The sequence below is a fragment of the Artibeus jamaicensis genome, unplaced genomic scaffold, assembly GCF_021234435.1.
Source record: "Artibeus jamaicensis isolate MK-2021 breed Jamaican fruit bat unplaced genomic scaffold, CSHL_Jam_final contig_76, whole genome shotgun sequence".
NCBI classification, from domain to species: domain Eukaryota; kingdom Metazoa; phylum Chordata; class Mammalia; order Chiroptera; family Phyllostomidae; genus Artibeus; species Artibeus jamaicensis.
The window spans coordinates 26,336,835-26,351,350 of record NW_026521954.1 but is presented as its reverse complement, the minus strand read 5'-3'; the positions used below and the strand labels follow the sequence as shown (position 1 = coordinate 26,351,350).

General features: G+C 61.1%; 1 protein-coding gene across 4 annotated transcripts in view; it reads left to right on the top strand.

Moving 5' to 3' along the window:
• Positions 1–14,516, top strand: part of RGS12 (regulator of G protein signaling 12) — a 76,313-nt gene that overhangs the window by 22,926 nt on the left and 38,871 nt on the right. The gene's annotated exons all lie outside the window — the stretch shown is intronic.

Sequence of the window (14,516 nt, the reverse complement as noted above, 5' to 3'; positions counted from 1 at the left end):
TTTCTTTATTTGTCTTTTATTTGTGGATTTGAGAAGGGGGGGGAACGTTGATTTGTTGTTCTCCTTATTTATACCGTCATTGGTTGATGCTTGTGTGTGCCCTGACCGGGGATCGAACTGACGGCCTTGCTGCGTCAGGATGACGCTGCAGCCAGCGGCGCTACGGGGCCGGGCTGATTCTACCACCGCTACACCCTAGCGCGGAGCTTCCCAGGTGTGCCGTGCTGTGCCGCTTCACCAACGGCACTTGCTGGAGAGCTGGGAACCGTCTGCTCCAAGGGGGCGTCGGTGGGCAACTGTCAGGTGACCCTGGAGAGAGGGTGCTCCTGGTAGTGAATTGCTGGCGGCAGCCGCAGCCAGACGCCCCTCATGGCGCCCCTCCCACGGGGGCCGTGCCCCCCAGCAGGTGCAGGTCCCTGTGGCCCCTCCGCCGCACGCACGCACACTGGGTGCTGTCAGACCCGCACCCCCCTCGGTGAGGTGGCCTCTGGCTGCAGCTTGCGTCCCACGGGCTGGGACCGAGGCTGAGCCTTGCATCATGGGTGTCTGGGCCGTCAGGGTTCTCCTTTGTGAATCGGCAGCTTACTTACATCCTTCTCTGTGGGCTGGTTTTCAGAGGTTCTTAGCAGTCCTTTATATGTTCCGGGTACGTGTCCTCTGTCAGACACTTTGGAAACGTCTCCTGTGCAGTTTGTTTCTGCCCTCGATTAGGGTCTCTTTAGTGAAGTATAAATGCGCGCATGTGTTTTAAGTCGCAGTGAACTTTCCTGTCACCTGAGCGGCTGTCCGGCGCCCTGCGCAGTGGCATCGGGCGCACTCGCACTGCAGGGCAGCATCGGCACCGGCCTCTCCCCCAGGACTCTCCGCCTCCCCCGCTGACCCCGCCCCAGCCCTGACCTCTGCCCTCAGCTTTCTGTCTCCGTGAATCCGACTCCCCTCAGGACCTCACCACGGTGGGATCGCATGATGTGGGGCTTCCTTCTGCCCCAGGTCAAGTGCGGCGCCGCCACGTGGGTCGTCCAAGTTTTGTTTATCCATCGGGCCCACATCTGGCTGCTGCAGACAATGCTGCCGTGAACACAGGGGTGTATGTACCTGTTCGAGTTTGTTCGTCTCTGAAAAGTTACCTTCAAAGTATAACAAAGATAATTTGTTATAGACTCAATAGTTGACTGGTTGTTTTTAAATTTTTTTCTAAAGACTTTATTTATCTTTAGAGAGAGGGGAAGGTAGGGAAAAGGAGAGGGAGAGAAACATCAATGTGTGGTTGCTTCTCATGCGCCACCTACTGGGAATCTGACCTGTAATCTAGGCATGTGCCCTGACTGGGAATTGAACCAGCGACCCTTTGGTTCACGGGCTGGTGCTCCATCCACTGAGCTGCACCAGCCAGGGTGTTTTTTGTTTTTAACTGTAAGTGAATTGTGCCCTGGGTGCAACCGGAATCATTGGCTGTTAGAGCTGGATGGGGCCTTGGAGACCCCTTCACTGTGCAGCGGAAAGTGTGGAGCAGGCAGGTGGCCTGAGGGCGCTTGGTGGCTGCAGACGGGAGCTGGCTGCTGGCCTGTGTGCTTTCGTGGTGCCTGGTCAGGCCGAGGACAGGCCAGGCCCCTGGCGGCACCCGTGCTGTCATGGGAGGAAGCGGGGCTGGCTCGGTGCTGGTGCCCGGCGGCCCCGCGGGCCCTTGGAGCTGTCCGCGGTCCCTGCCGGGGGCGGGTCTCCACCGAGCTTGTGTTCTCGGTTTGGGATTTTGCTGGGTGTTGTGCATCTGTTTTCCCGAGAGAAGGGCCTCCGAGACCTCGAGGTGAAGAAGCTCGCAACCGATGGCCCGCTGTGTGGTGATGATGTGTGGACCTGGCACCAGCCCCCGGGGCCGTGTCACCCCTGCTTCTCGTCACCCGAGAGGGAGTGCTGAGACTCCCTCTTGGGTGACCGAGAGGGAGCCGAGGTGTGTGCCGCCGTTAGGCGGTCGGTCAGGGGCAGCTGCACAGCCACGGCTTTTCTCTCGGTCCCCTCGCCGGCCCAGTGTGGACACGGACTGACTTGGGGTGGGTCTCAGCACTCACAGGCCATGCCTGGCCATGGAGCGTGTTATCTCTCCACGCACTGAGCCTCTTTTGCCGAAATAGTCCATCAGAGACGTGGGATTGGATGCTTGCTAATTTTTTGCCTAAAGATTTCAACACGTTGAACTACAGGTGACTGTCTTTAACCCTCAGCACTGCAAGGCCCTTTCTGAGGGAAGTGGCCTGCAGACTGCAGTGCCCAACTCCGGTGCCCGTGGGCCCGTGTCCCACCTGCCCCGTGTGCAGCCCCCTGGCTTAGGGGGCAGGCTCTGTCCTCTTGCCTTTAACGGGCACTTGGCCAGGGCTGCACAGCGCCCTCTCCACACACCACTTCTGCCTACACGTCCCCTTGACCACCACCCAGTTGGCTCCTCTGCACACGGTCGTTCGAGTCTACTCCTGGGGGCCCCCGTGGGCACCAGTGTCTTAGATCGGGGCCCCTGGGGGCAGGTTCAGGTGGAGGGCCGTCAGACGCCGGAAGGAGGGGGCCCCAGTGAGGACCTGCGGCCTCCACACCACGCAGCCACAGCCGTCTGAGTGCGGGGGCGGGGGCGGGGGCGTCCCAGAGCACTCCCTGGGCTGCAGGGGTGCTGGTTGACACTGGACGGTTAAAGGGTCAGGAAAAGGTCAGGCTGCGTGTCGTAATCTTCAGGATACCCGAGGACGATTAAATAGCGACTGCATTTCGAGTGAGTAGACGGCCGGAGGAACGTCACTGGGGAGCGGGCCTGGCTGGCGGTGCAGGGAAGAGTGGAAACCAGTGAAATGGAAAAGTAAAAAACTGAACCAGCCAGACAGTGAGGACAGAGGGATTGCTGCCCCGCCCGTCCCACGAGGCAGACGCCAGAGGGAAGGGGTGACAGGGCGGCTCCCAGCGGCCCGGGTGGGAGGCTCTGACTGGGGCGTGGGGCCGGGAGCCGGGCCCCGCCGTCCACGTTCATGCCAAGGGCATCGGAGTTTGGTACTTTGTACTTTGAACATCAGTGCGATTTACCACATTCACAGAGTGAAGGAGAAAAATCAAATATCGTCTCAACAGAAGCAGGAAGGGACTCCGGTGAGATTCAGTGCCCGTTCGCGGCTGTGCAAACCACAACCCTCAGAAAGGGAGTCGAAGGGAATCCCCATGTTCCGATGACGGCACATAAAAGCCCTAAGGTGTGCGCCACGCAGAAGCTTTCCCTTTGCCGTCCGGAGCGGGAGGAGGGCGTCTCCTGTGGCCAGTCCTACTGTAGTTCTGCTTGTGAGTCCTCGTCAGGGTGCCGTGAAAGGGAAAACAATAGAAGTTAGAAAGCTTGCAGAGAAAAACCACGTGCTGCTGCTCTCACAGGGTGTGACCGGAACACGGGAAGCCCAGGAGAAGGTGTAGGTCAGTCATTACAGTGAACCAACGCTCTGGGCGAGGTTGCCGGCCTGCGGTCCATACACAGCAGTCAGCTTTGGCCACGGTTAGAAATGACCTCCAGGTGCACTTTCAACCCGGCAGCTGTTCTGTGGAGCTCGAGAGGATGGTTCTGGAGTGTCTGTGGACATGCCGAGAGCAGCCGAGAGGTTCTTGAAGAGTAAGGTGGGAACCCTTCCCCTATCAGCCGTCGGGACTTACTGTGAAGTTTAAGAGCCAAAGCCTGGAGATGCTGGCTCAGGACAGACAGACAGACAGACAGACAGAGGTGGAGTAGGAGAGCGCCTGGGCTGTGTGCCGCGAGCAGGATGAGTTTGTTGTCAGCTGGAGTAAGTGGAGAAGACACAGAGAAAGACAGACGCCCGACGTCCCCCATGCCGCGCAAGTGTCGCGGAGCTCTGGCGGTGGAACGGGAGCGCTCCGGGAGACAGGCCTTCCTCATGACGGCGGGAGGGGCAGACTTTAAGGCAGACACAAAAAGCTCGAACCGTGCAGGCGAAGATGGCCATCCGTGACTCAGGGACTCCTGGGACCTGAGCCATCCTGATGCACCCTCACGGGCAGGGGAGGGGCTAGGCCTCTGCACCGTGGAAACCGCGAGGGCTCTCGGTCCTGAGAGCGCCTCTGGGAGCAGAGTGAGCGGAGCGCCTCACGGACACTGGAAAGCCACACGCGAAGGAGTTTCCAAGCACGTGAACTACCCAGGAGGCGCAGTCGCAGCCAGTGAGGCGCCGGCAGCAGGGTGACGACAGATGGGCGGCGTCCCTTGTTGGAGGGGACAGAAAGCAGCCCGGACACTGACTGGCTCCAGGGCACATGCTTGACGGCCTCAGTGGGTGTGAAGGCAGAGTTCCCTGCGGCTCGGCAGCCCCCCCCGCCGGGGGTCCAGCAGTGACCCAGACACTGAGGCACGGTGCTGACACCGAGGATCAGGAACCCGTGCAGGCCCGTGACGCTGTTTCCCGGGCAGGTGGCTTCAGCGCTGCCTGCTCCTGGGCGCCTCAGACTTACCTGCTGCCGCCCCCAGGACATGGCGCTCCGGGCAGGTCCCCGGGTCTGTGCGTCTGTCCTTCCAGCTTTCTGTGGGCCCACACTGTTCCTGGGGCTGTGGATGCGTCCGGCTCCCTGGAAACTGCTTCCGATGAGACACAAGTAGTCAGGGAAGCCTCGACTGGAAGATGTGAGCGGGGACCTCATGGGGCAGGCGATGGTTCGGGAAGCAAGGCCAGGTGTGTGGAGAGAGATGGGCTCCCTCGCCTGCTGTGGTCTGGCGGCTGCTTGGGGGTGGGGGACGCTCATGCCAAGCCCTCGATGCTAAGAGGCAGCAGTCACATGAAGGTCTCGGGACGGGACCAACAGTGCGTCCAGGGACACAAGGGAGGGAAGTCAGGCTGACCTCGGGTTTTCTTCGGAGTGGGGTGGAGTCCTGTGGGGGCCCAGTGGGGCAGCGGCTCCCTGAGCACAGCGCCTGGCTCGGCGCCTGCTGCGCAGAGAGCAGGGCGCCCCGCCCCCAGGAGGGTCGGCAGGGGGTCAGAAGGTCCCTCTGGCAGCATGTGGAGGCTGGCAGGGACTGCGCACTTCACGGCGGCGGGGGGTGGGGGCAGTGCAGGCAGCTGGAGGGTGGGTAGGCAGCCCCCTTCCCAAGAGGTCTCCAAAGACCTGGAGGGATCACCGTGTTTTGACTAGAGCGTGGGGGTGGGGAGCTGGGCTGGTCAGCGACACGGTGGTTGCTGCCGGGGTCTGGGAGTACAATTTTGTCAGTGGGTGGTCATGCCATGGGCACATCTGTTTTCACACTAAGGTCAGAGCTGAGTGGTGGAGACACTGTATCACCTGTGAAGCTGGGGTACCCTGGGTGTGGCCATGGGGCAAGCTTGTTCCCAGCATCAGGGCCGAGTGGGGGGTGGGCCCTGGGAGGGGAGGACCCAGCCCTGCTCTGGACTGTTCTCTAGACTACAGGTGGGTCCTCCACTCCTTTCTCATGGCCTGAGACACCACCCTTTTCTTGACGGGCAGCTGGCATGTGCCATGGCCCCCGTCCTGCTACCCTTGGACTCCTGCCCTGGCTGGCTGTAGCTGTGTTCCAGACCCGGCACATTTGAAACTCTCCACCCCTTATTGCAGCCCCAGAGGGCTCCTTCCGCCTCTCACGGCACCCCCAGCCCCTCCATCGTGGCCCTTCCCCTGTGTCACTGGAAGAAGCCCACTACTTTCTCCTGCTTGAGTTGGGCCAGAGGCATCAAAGTGTTGGTGGCAGAACTGGCAGTGCTGGTCTTAAGACAGCAGGGGGCGCCAAGTCCCAGAATGTGTCCAGACCTGGAGGGGTGGGGTGGGAGAGCAGGGCCCCGGCTCCTGAGGCCGCTTCCTCTCTGGCACAGGTCCTCTGTGAGTTGCTCTGTCTTGCACCGCCCTTACGCTTGCTGCCACAGTGGAGAGGCCACGATTGCCTTCTTTGGTCACTTTGCCTTCTTAGCCCCTTGGCCGGTTTTTGTGCACCCCTCCCAGTGGCCAGCTCGCCTCTGGGGAGCCCTGCACAGAGCACCAAGCACACACGGTTCAGGTGCAGTATACGCAGACTGTTTTCCGGAGAGTCTGATGTCCAGGCGTTTGCTTGCACTCGTCTGTTCTTTAAGTCACTTACGCAGGAAATCTTCTTCGTTCTCTCTAAGATGATATTAATATGGGGCGGGAACTGGGGTTTCCCGGCGAGTACTGATTGAACGCCTGCTGTGTGCAGGCGTTATTCTGGCTCAGGGAGAGCAGGGAATACAGCGATGGTGACTGCTGCCCCTGTGGAGCCGCCTGCCACCAACACCAAGCAGATGTGGGTGCCACAGCGCACCTGTGGAGGGTGGGGCTGGGCCGGGATCCCCGTGGGTCAACTCTTAAAAGGGTCCCTCTGGCCACTGAGCCTCAAGTGAACAGTGGGGGTGCTGGGAAGGAAGGCGGGCAGTCAGGGTCAGGGGCCGACCCCTTACCTGAGATCAGGGACAGAGCTGAGCTGGGGGAGCCTCGAGGGTCCCTGCCCACAGGATCATAGCTGAGGCTGGGCTGCAGAAGGCACACGGGAGACCCTGAGGTCCCCCACCAGCCCCCATTGGCACTGTGGGCCCCCTACTGCCACCTTTCTTCCCTTAGGAGCCCCGAGGCTCCTCTTCCTCCTCCACCTCCTGCTCCATCTCCTCCTCCTCCTCCTCGTCCTCTTCCTCCTTGCCTGCCCCTCCCCGCCCTCCGAGGTGGTGGTGTGGTGAGGACTTTCCCTGGTGCTGCTTTTTTCATGCTTTTTCTGTGTGCAGGTCTCTCGAGGGAAGCTGTCTGGGGACGCGTGAGCCGACGCTGTTTCTCTCTAATGTTTTCGGGCAGGTGTGTTCCTGCAGCAGACAGAGCCGTGGGCCAACTCTGTCCCTGAGTGCTCATGTGGGGACGCTCAGGGGTCCCCCCCCCCGGGGCGAGCAAAAGGGAGGACAGGCTTAGTGGCTTCTCAGTGGACAGCCCGACCCCCAGCTGGAGGACCATGACCCCAGCCCCATGTCGGCCTGGGGACTGCGCTCGCAACCCCAGACGTGGTGCTCCCTGAGGCCTGCCCCTCCCAGGGGCAGGCTGGGTTTGGGGCCCATCCCCACCGGCCGCCGGGCTCACCGCTGTAAGTCGGCCAGCCTCCGGCACGCTAGCAGGCGGGGAGCCCCGAGCGGCTCCTGGGTCCAGACTAGTTCTCCGCTTCTTCCTTTTTAAAGCCAAGATCTGTTAGGGTTCCCTCACTTTCAGGTGGCGTCAGGTGCTGGGCGGCAGACAGACTGGGTCATGGTAGCAGTCTCCGCACAGGTTGAGGAAGACACAGATGCCGCGGGCCGGCACCACGCACGCTCACGCTCACACTCACGCTCAGAGGCTAAGAATAGAACCAGCAGCCGTAATTAAGGCTGGGAGCTGCTCCGGCAGCCGATTCTCTGCTGCTGCCCTGCAGCTGTTGTGCCGACTGAGAAATCACTCTTGTCAGTGGCACTTTGCTTCCGATTTGGTGGAGGAAGAAGCAAAACGGCCTCCCAGTGGGATTTATGTAAATGGTTTTTTTTTCCACGAGAAGATCCAGAGTCTGAGTCCCTGGCCAGCCAGGCTTCCAGCAGGCAGTGTCCTGTTGCCATGGGTTACAACAGGAGCGGGATGGAGCGTCATCTGAAATGTCTGTAAACTTTCCCGACGTGCACAGGCACGCCGCGGTGCGGACAGCGTGCTTTAGACCCGGGTCTGGTGAGTTCGCAGGGCATCTCGTCTGAAGATGAGTTTGGAAAAAGGGCTGTCGGAGGAGACTCATGTCTTACCTGATCAGCAGGTAAGTTACTCCAGCTGTTCTTGTCCTTTAAACAGAGCGGTTGTGAGAAAACTTAGCATCTTCAGTACTGTTTCATTTTCAGCCTGTTTAGTGAACGGTGGCTTTTAAGTGTGAACTTTGAGATTGCTTCTCTTGTGCCTGCATCATGGAGCCTGAAGAGGGTGCCGCAGACCAGCACCCGGAGCCAGGCTGGGTGGCCGGTCGGTGGGGCCAGGGGCCAGGGCCAGGGGCCGTCCCGGCCGCGCTGCCGGTGCTCTCAGCCAGCCTTGGAGGAAGCTCCGGTGTCCCGCCGTCCCTCCGACGGTGACACTGACATATTTCAAAGACGAGGGAGTTAATTGTGTTGAAATAGTAAACTTCACCTTGATCAGTGTATTAAAACTTACTATACTGTTAATTACTCTTATCTGTCTCACATTTTTAAATATGACAAGTTGATTCTCTTTCATATACATACATAAAAAATTACTGGCAATCACATTTAATGATGGATTATTATCTGAGCTTATAAAATTGAACTTACTATAAATATTGTTAAAGGTTTACGATTCAATAAGGAGAATAATTTTTATTTTCCTCTTGTGACCGTGCTGTGTGGATGTCAAGGTAAAGGTGATTGACTTCATTCATAGAAGATTGTCAGTAATCACAGGGTGCCAACTTTAAATTCATTTCTTTTCTGAGACTTGTTTCATCGTCACGTGTTTTCCTAACATCTAATTAGAGCCTGCCGTGGAGGGGAACCGAGGAGACTGGGCTGGTTCGGCGGGGCGGGTGTGGAGGTTGGGGACGGGAAAGGGAGAGACACCCTTCCTTTTCAGGCAGGGCAGATGGAGGTCACTGGACAGGCTGAGGGTGATGCTGGCGGGATGCGTGCAGATTTCAGTGTGTGCTGAAATGTTTTGTACGTGTTTTGGAAGCCCCAGTGCCGACCAAGCTGAGCCGCGGGGCTGGAGGGGCCGCCCTCGGTGCAGAGACTCACGCGCCCTCCCCGTTTGGCTTTGAGCCTGGGAGCGGTGGGGGTTGCCCACAGACGAGGTCCTTACTGAACCGATTAGCCAGTTACTTCTCCCTCCGTGTAGGCTGCATTTTCTTTCCCATAGTATATTAAGATAAATTGTAGGAACTGTGGGCTTTTTAAAAATTTTTTAAAATATTGTATTTATTTTTAGAGAGAGGAGAAAGGAGGAAGAAAGAGGGAAACATCAGTACATCAATCAGTTGCCTCTCCTGCGCCCCCAATTGGGGACCTGGTCTGCAACCAAGGCATGTGCCCTGACTGGGTCTTGAACCAGAATCCTTTTGGTTCTCAAGCCAGCACTCAGTCCACTGAGCCACACCACCAGGGCTTGAAAATGTTGACCTTTATTCTGAGTAAACAACAAAAGTCTCTGAAACCTGCCTTTGGACCAGTGTACAGAGTGCTCAGGGCCACCTTTGCAAGGTGTGCAGATCCGCAGACCAGTGGACGAGCCGCCATGGGAGTGTGGCCACAGTCCGCTTGTGTGGCCCCCTCCATGTGGAGCGGGGCGGTGGGCGGTGGGGTGCTGGCTGCAGCGCCGGGGCCCCAGGGAATCGGCTGCAGGCCAGTCATGCAGAGGTGACAGGCCAGGTGGCCAGGGCCGCGGTCCGGGCGGGCTGTGACGACGTTTGCCGGGTGCTGCTGGGAGTGGCTGTCTCAGGGCCTGGGTTGGGGGGGCTTTCTGAGCTGGAGGGGCAGGGCAGGAGCAGCACAGTGGCTCCGAGTGATGGTGGCGTCCCCTTGGGGCCCCAGGTGTCCCCGACCCACTGCCTTGCCCGGCACCCTCCACCTCCCCGCACTGCTGTCTGCATGCGGTAAACCACGCTCTGCGAGTGCATACCCACCCCTGGCCGAGGGGTCGGCCTCCCTCAGTGCTGGCCTGCGGCAGCTGGGGCCACGCTCGGGGCCTGTCACCACTGTGGCCTGGCCGACCCTTTCTTGTCGCGAGCACAGGCTCTGCTGGTAGGGTGCCTCTCTGGGGACTGGGGCACATCACAGGTGGCAGGTCAGTTCTGACTTTGCTCTGGCCAGGCGGGTGCCTGGGTCTGAGGGAAGGGACTTTCCAGGGACCAGGGCTTCTGCTTCCTGATGCACAGCGGCCTCTGGGTAGGACCTAAGGGCAAAGAAGCTGGACACGGTTTTCTGGGGGCTGGGCCTGGGCGCAGAGGCCGAGGAAGGCCAGGCCTGCTGCTGCAAGGGGGAGGGTTCCGAGCGCGCCCTCGGGGACGTGAGGGCACCGTGGGGCGGATGGCCACGTGGCCCAGAGGGTCGGGGCCACCTGGGGCGTGGGAGGGCACCCTGTGGGCAGAGCCAGGCCTTCTGTCCCCCGTGTTACTGCCCAGGGCTCCCCACCCTGCTCCCCTCCCAGGTGGGGCAGGAGGCTGCCCGCTCCGCAGGAGTGGTGCAGCCTGGGCCCCGGGAGCAGGGGCTGCCGGGAGGGGCACGGGCGCTCGGGGAGCGGTGGCCCGGCCGCTGGTGGCCGTGGGAGGCCAGGCACGTGCCAGGCGTGCCCTTCTGTGGGCCGATGTGTCGGAGGCGCCTCCGCCTGCTCACGGAGGAGCCTGCCAAGGATGAGCTCATGGCTGGCACCGAGCTCCTGGCATTTGATGTTCTTTCCCAGCTCAGATGGACCGGCTTGTGCCCGTGCTCCTCCCGGCCGTCGCCTCCCACCTCTTCAGAGTCCTGGCCAGTTGGCCCCCAGCACACACTCGGCCCGCGCCTCTCTGGATGCTGGACACTGGGTGGAGGTGGGGCATCTGCGTTCTTCCCGCTCAGGAGTCGGCTCCTTCCTCACTTTCCTGAGTCCTGTTACCCCTGTATCTGAGGGAACCCCCCCCCAGCGTGTTTTTCCTGCTCCCCTTTTTTGGTTAAGAAGCGGTCGCCGTGAACCGGCAGCCTTCCTTCCAGGCTCCCTGCTCGGCGTGGTCCTATCTTTTCCCACTTCCAGGTCCTTCAGGACACCCGTCCCTGCTCCGCCCTCTGTCCTGGTGAAGTGTGAGCCGAGAGGTTCTCACCCCCAGGGGAGCTCAGGGCTTGTTCACACACCAGGCGCTGGAGCGGCGCTCCTCGGGCCCCATTCTCGGCCCCCCCACTTCTCCCTGCTCCAGGCCCTTCTGCTCTGCCCCTTAGAGACTGTTCCCAACCTGCCCCGTGGCAGGGCTCACGGACCCCTCTCTCCAGACCCACGACATGTCTGTCACCCCTCCCACCTCCAGGGACGTGCAGGAGACCCAGCGGCCAGAGTGTCTCACCGGCCCCCACTGTGATACCCTCCCCTGGAGCCCTGGGCAGCAGCTGCTCCGCACGTCCCTGGGGACGCCCGCCTCCCCTCCCCTCCCCTGCTGTCTGCTGGAGGCAGGGCTGAGCGTTCTGGACTGATCTCCAGCCCCAGCTCCAGGGCCCTAGGGTGGGCTGAGCGCTGCTCACGGGGAAGCTGGGAGACGTCTCAGCCAGACCCCCAGGGCCCGCACCCAGGGCTGCCTGCGCCCCATGTGGGTGCCGGGCACAGCCTGGGGCAGCGGGGCTGGAGGCCGGCCCTGGGATCAGAGGGTCCTCTCTGTCAGGAGATCATGTTGCCCTGGGGTCAGGCCTCAAGTGCGGGTGACAGGGCCCTCGGGCCAGGCCCCCACCGGAGGGGAGAGCTGTGTCACGTCGAGGGGCTCACGGCACCAGGGTCTGTGTGGCAGTGGCCTCGGCGCCACTTCCCAGGCCAGCATTCACACTGACGTCACTTGCAGGGGTTCAGCACTGTCCTTTCGGGGTGCCAGGCCCTGAGTGTCATTCTAGACCCCGCTGCCCATCCCCATGCTGGGGCCTCTTGTCCCCGTCTGGCCGGGCCAGCGCGCTCTGGGCCGGCGTGAAGCTCGGGCCGGTGCCACTGACTTTCGGAGCGCCTAGAATGAGGGGCCAAGGTGGGAAGGCACCGTTAGCTGTGCAGGCCTTGGGGACACGCTGTCACTGTGGGTTTGCCTGGTCCGCGTCTCCTCATGTAATGGGACAGCAAAGAGCTCTTTGGGGGGCACCCCCATGTGCACACGCGTGCACCGCACACTTCGTGCGCAGAAGCACAAGCCCCTTTCTGAGCTCTGGTGTGCTGTGCCCGGCCGAGTACGACCCCAAGCACCCTGACGCACCTCCCCTCCGGTCACAGATGGCCTGTGCTGTGGTGCGTGGTGTGGTGGGGGCTCTGCCCTCCCGGTCCAGCTGCCCTGTGGTCACTGCGGAGCGCAGAGCAGGCCTCTGGGGTCACAGGCGCTCTCTGCTGTGAGCGTCCTGGTCTGAGCCCAGCAGGAGGTGCCGCTTCCTCACCTCCCGAGCCTCCACCCTTCACTTCCTTGGCTGCACCTCCTGGAGTGAATAGTGGAGTGTGTGTGTGTGTGTGTGTGTGCGTCCTCGCACACGTAAGCGTAGAGAGCACTAGTGGTGGGAGGGCTGCAGAGCACAGCCGAGTGCTCAGACGCGGCCCGGGCTGTGAGAGGCCACCCCTGTTCCCCGTGCCGAGGGCCCTGGGAGCTGCCCCGTGGGGTCAGTCATCACAGCTGTGGTGGGCTTGCCTCAGGGGCCTGGTGGGGAGGGCTTCTGAGAGGGCGTGGGTGCAGCTGCAGCCCCCGTGGGCAGAGTCGCCAGGCTGCCAGTGAGCGCTGGGGCTCAGGGAGGGTTTCTCCAGGCTGCGGGGGTGGAAGTGGCTCGGCCCTTCGACCAGCGGCTCCCTGAGTCCTGGGATGACAGCCCACAGTGGGAGTCACGCCAGGGCCTTGCACACGCGTGCTGTGCGTGCTCAGGTGCACACAGCTCTGAAGCTGGGTCAAAGGCAGCGCAGACCCGGGCTGCGCGCGGTAGTTTTGTTTCTGCTGCCATCTCCTTTTCGCTCACACTGCCTAAGTGCTGCTCACGCCCGTTGGGTGGACCCCGCAGGCCCCCGGAGGGCCGCAGCACAAAGCACTGGCTCCCTCCCGCGGGCGGGCTGGGGGCTGGACCATGCTGTGGACCCGCTGAGCCCGGTGGTCTGCTGGCCGTTTGGTCTCGCCGCCTGGGTCCTCTCCACCCTCGAGGACCTGCTTGTTGACATGCTGGGACCAGTGGAGAGTTGCCTTGAAACTTAAATGATCGAGTTTTTTAAAAGTGACACTGGAGTGTTACATTAAGGTTTTTCATCATCTGGATTATTTATGTCTTTCTCTTTGTTCTAAAAACATTGGGTACCTTTGGGCAATTTGCAGGCCTTGCAGGCGGGTTTTTTGAACATTCTTTGAGTCCACGGCAGGAAATTGTGTCAGTGGTTCAGAATCGACAGCATCTGTCACTGGGCAGCGCCACAAACCAGAGCACCCCGGGTACCGGGTGGGCGGTGGTGCTCCGTGCGACGCTGCCCCAGGCAGGCTGGGTTCCTGACCCATGGCCCTTCCTGAGAGTCAGCTGGACTTTCTGAAGGTCACGTCACGGTAAAGCGTCCGTGGAACCTGTGTGGCCCGAGTTCCTGCAGTGAGCAAACCCGGGTCAGCCCCCACCACATGGTCAGGTGTCCGAGGCCAGCCCACAGACGGGGGCGTTTGGACTTAAGCCACGTCACGAGGACACTGTGAGTCCCTCCAAGACAAGTGTATTTACGTTGGTGCGAACTCCAGCCAGGGAGGCGCACCACCGACCTTTCAAGAGCCTCCTACTTACTGCATGTGTTCAGATCTTCAGGGAGAAGGGCGCTGACTCTCTGGGCTCTTTTCCCCCCGGCAGCTTGTCCATCTGTCCTGCCCTGGTGGGCGGAGCTTGTGGGTTTGTGGTTTGGAGGAACCCGGGAAGTGCAGAAAAGAGAACAAGGCGCTAACACAGATTGTCCTGGGCGCCAGAGGGGACGCGAGGACTGTTACATCTTCCGCCTGCAGTGGTCTGTGGCGGTCCAGCCTTGACACTCCCCCTGCTGAAGGTCGTCCTGCTTGTCTGCTGTGGGGTGTTCTTGTGGCGCGATCTCTGGGGGCATCTGCACCTTTTCCACTTTGGACTCCCTCTCCTGTCAGCCAGGACGTGCCCAAAACACGCAGACCAGGCCACCGACAAAACACACGGCACCCAGCCCTCGCTCCTTCGCTGCTCTTGCGCCTGGGTCCTCCCCAGGCTCTGCCACAGCCCCGCGCGCGTCCCCCTCGGTGGGTGTGTGACAGTGAACAGAAGTGGCGATGTGGTGGTTATACGTTGTTTGCAGATCAAGCTACCTGTTCCTTGCTCGCATGTGAACTTGGAGGAGGACGCTGGTTTTATGTGCGGGTGATATGAACCCTGTCCCCACGGGCTTTCCTTTTAGGTGAACGTCTGGTTGGGAAGTGAACAGGTGCCGGGCTAGGTCCCGGACAGAGGTGGCGGGAGGTCGCAGGTCCGGGGCTGTGAGGCAGGCTCCGGCAGGGCTGTGCCACGCCGGTTTGTGTGGGGTGCGATCCCGGCGCGAGCGTCCCTGTCATCAGGGTTTCTGGAGGAGGTCACTGCCCAGCAGGCACGGAAGCCAGACTGACGGCACCAGCTTCTGCAACAAGAAAAAGACTTGTATTCGTGGGTCAACCAGCCAGGAGACGGGGGAGGGGGGTGGGGGCAAGGCTCAGCTCTGTCTCCCCATCCAGGGCCTGGGCGGGGCTTCCAGGGGCTTCGTACCAGTGTCCTGGACAGCGGACCCTGGCTTCTCCAAGGACCCTGTTCAGTCTCTGGTCACAC